Source organism: Pogoniulus pusillus, chromosome 2, assembly GCF_015220805.1.
Source record: "Pogoniulus pusillus isolate bPogPus1 chromosome 2, bPogPus1.pri, whole genome shotgun sequence".
NCBI lineage: Eukaryota > Metazoa > Chordata > Aves > Piciformes > Lybiidae > Pogoniulus > Pogoniulus pusillus.
The window spans coordinates 35,860,963-35,865,060 of NC_087265.1; positions in this window are offsets into that span (position 1 = coordinate 35,860,963).

The following is a 4,098-nucleotide window of genomic DNA, read 5'->3' on the forward strand; positions in this document are numbered from 1 at the left end:
GACATACAACACTAAGAGTTGCAAGCAAAAACGTGAAGCCTTCAGGCCACCACCCAAAAAAGCCTTTTCTCCTCCTCATAGCTGATCTGACGGGATCTTCTGGGGAGTCTGTAGAAAATGGGATAGTCACGATGTGCCAATAGGCTAACTAGGGAATGAACTGGAATGCTCAGCAGTTTTCTTATTCATCAGGAAAAGTTTGCTTGATGGTGAGCAGAACCCAACAAGATTAATTACTTTTCTTACAGTTAAGCCTCAGAGGCAAATTCATTGGCTTTGCAGGCTCCACATTGGTTATCCTGGGCAGTGGATTCCTGGTGTGCAGCACTGCAGGTTTATTGCCCATGGCCTAGGGTTTGTAGAGGCTAATGAGTGCCATATAGATCAAGAAAGGTTTGCACTTGGCTGTAAAGTGTGGCAGAACCACAATACATGCAATGCAATCTGCAGCACTTGTCACCAGTAATGTGCAAGGTAATACTTGTTGTGGAAACAGCAACGCGTGCATTTTCAGTCTATATCCAACTGCAAAGAGAGCAACAAAAAAGGTATTTCTTGCAGGCCACAGCTACCTCTGGGAATGACAAAACAACCTTTCAGCATCAAGTGCTTGCTGACAATTTCTAAAGGACCAATGTGGTCTTGCAGCATAGGGATGCAGAGAGTGTGTTTTTTTACAAGTATGACATAAAGCACAAGTATTGCTGGGGAGAAGAGGACAGGGTGTGCTCTGGGGCTTTGCAGCTACGTTCACTAATGGCTGTTATCCCAAGCAAAGGGAGAAAAGGAGAGTATATACAAATAACGAACGTGGAAGAAGACAGATGTCACATTAAACTTAGTAAAGCATCCAGCACTTTTCAGTGTAAGGAGTAATACATTGCACTTTCCATCCTATACAAATGAAACAACTGATTTTAAAGCAGACGTAGAGGACATGAGGGTGTACCACCATATTCCTGTGGTGGACATGGCCATTCAGGAGCACAAATGATGTACTGAACTGATGATGACTTCAGAGAGTATAAGAGAGAAGTTGAAGGTAATAAAGAGGTGTTAGTCTGAAATCCAGTGACAAAGACATGTCAGTCTTCCATTTCAGTTTCTGCTTCTGAGATTGATGGAGGCTTAAGTTCAAACTCCTGTGCAGAGCTGTCTTCTAGTGTTTCATAGCCTCTCAGGACCAGCCAGCACTGCTTACTCATCAAAATAAGGACATAACCATACTGATTTAGTATCTGCCACAGAGAACAAAAATCACTGGTCTCCCTGAGCACTTTATTAGAGAAGTAGGTCTGGATTCACACTTAACTCAGAACAAAGTAACCAAAAATAGGAAAGTTTTTTTCAACATCATCCCACTTAAAATTAATGAACTGCAGCTCAGGTCTGCCCTCACTGCTTTTGGACATTCATCATTTGTAAAAGTAATAAATCTTCCTGGCCAAATCCAGGCTTTACAAGCAGACAGATTGCATGCTCAATTAGTCCAAGGAAATTGGTCACTTTGCTTAACCCCTGCCATTTGAAATACGGAGCCTCGATGCCATACCAACCTGCTGGAGCAGGATCACATTCCTTCCACTGACAGAGCAGCCGGGGAGGGAAAATCCGCCAGGGAGGGGAAGTTCGCTATCCCGAGCGCGTTTCTTGCCATGCCTCACCTTATGCGGAGCAGAGAAGCTCCACTGGACTGCAGGCTGCTGCAGCAGCAGGATTTGCCTTCTCTGGCTGGTGTTGCAATTGATTTCTGAGTCTCAAACAATTTTGGTTATATTCTCTGCTAAATAACAGCCCATTTCTGAATTACCAAATATCATCACCCCTAGAAGCAGAGATCTGGGATGTTTCGAGGGTAGGAGTGCAGGAATAGATGAGCACAAGCAGCTTTTAGCTGCTTTGACAGTGTGCTACATTTTCTAAGCACAGCAAGAAAAATAAGTCTTCTGGCTCCCTGAGTACACTGCGGCAAGTCCAGCCTAGCCTACCCTCTGAACAACTACATACAGATAAGGGAAGAGCCTAGGCTTCCCCTTCGGTTGATGAAAAATGTCTCTTGAAAGTCATTGCTTACTTGCCACTATAGCTTAACTGTGCTTTGTCTTTCTCATTAAGCTGAATTTCTTCTCACCTTCCTTGGGCTCTGTTTAATCCCCGCTTAACCATTTCTGGTTTTGCATCTTTTTTGGGCATTAACTGCCCCAAATTCTTCACACACTGTCTTCTCATTGCAGAGATATCCTGGCTCGGATAGTCTCAATGGCTTCTGGTGGGGAAACTCCTTATCCAAAGATAAATGGTGAATCGTGTTCCCATTACACCTTCTCACAAGGTCGCCTCCTTTACCCCTATCTCCGTCTCCACCATGGCTTAGCAAAGGTGTGACTTAGCCTCAGGGCTGCACTGCAAGCTCAGGTACAGCCTTTTGTCCTCCCTCCTTCTCTGTGCTGCTCTCCTTGCCTTGGGATTGACAGATGCTGGCCCTAAAGAAGCTTGGTTATTGTTGTTATTCCATCTTATGGCAAGTCCCTGGTGTGCCAGATGTCAGCAAAACTGCTTTGGGCTGAACCTCTAAAGGTCATGTAAGCACTGAAGAGCATCTTGTGTTTTCATGTGAAAGACTGTCACACAGAAGGGAGAATGAATTGCTCACCAGGGTGGGGCTTAGAAACGCTATAAATACCTGTTTATGTTTCAAACAATGGTGGTTTTTCTCTTGTCTGTTAAGCCCTCTTACTTCATGGCTTGTGCACCTGGTTATACTCAAAACCTTTCTGTTGCTTTAAGGTCTAGAAAAAACGATTACTGATATTATCAACACTAAAGTGTACCAAGCGTGGCAAATATAATATGAATAGAGTACTGACCTGGTGTTCACAGGTGCTGTAGGTACATCTGAGACTCTGCCATGAAGCAGTGACAGTCATGAGGCCACCTTAGACCTGTGCACTAGGGAAAAGGAGTTCATGCTTCCCAGTAATCCACTGGTCAGAGAGCTTTCTGTTCAGATGAGAATGGGATTTCATCTGCTGCACATGGAGGAAAGAGCTGTTGGATGAGGCACAGTGGAAGTCGAAGCTGAAATAAAAACCAAATCAAAGTCACTAACTGCTGTTGAAGTGAAATGAGGAAGAGGAGTGAAAATTCTTAAGAAACAGTTATTGGAAATGCACTCACCTTTGGCCCTGAATGCCTACATTTTAGCTTAAAGGTGGCTGCTGGAGGTGGTATATTCTATTTTAGTCCTCTAGTAAATACCCCATGGCACAGCCTGATGGCTTTGAGTCAGTTCCTATCACATAGAGAATATGATGTAGATTGACTTTCACACTTTGAAAAATAAACCTTGTGCCTACCTAGCTGCCTTTCCTTCATGCAAGAAGCTAGCAAATATCAATTCATGGATAATTTCAGTGGTGACAGGAAGAGGAGAGTTTGTGGGTGTGGTGCTGGGTTTCAGGATTGCTATTGTGTGGTACAAAAAGCATCTGTGTATGCTCAACTGCTCCATTTTTTAGCATGTTTTTTACTATGAAGTCGGGTTGCAGGAGTCTTGGGAAAGAGAGGGAGATTCTTCAGAAGACAAAACCTAGCAGAAACTCTTGAAAAGTAGTGCAGGTTCACCTGAAGCATATTGTGGGCAAAACAGAGGACGAGTGGAAGAGAGGAATCATAGAATCATAGAATCAACCAGGTTGGAAGAGACTTCCAAGATCATCCACTCCAACCTAGCACCCAGCCCTAGCCAGTCAACTAGACCATGGCACTAAGTGCCTCATCCAGGCTTTTCTTGAACACCTCCAGGGACAGTGACTCCACCACCTCCCTGAGCAGCCCATTCCAATGGCAAATCACTCTCTCTGGGAAGAACTTCCTCCTAACATCCAGCCTGTGCATACCCTGGCACAACTTGAGACTGTGTCCCCTTGTTCTATTGCTGGTTGCCTGGGAGAAGAGGCCAACCCCCATCTGGCTACAGTGTCTCTTCAGGTACTTGTAGACAGCAATGAGGTCACCCCTGAGCCTCCTCTTCTCCAGGCTAAACAACCCCAGCTCCCTCAGCCTCTCCTCATAGGGTTTGTGTTCCAGGCCCTTCAC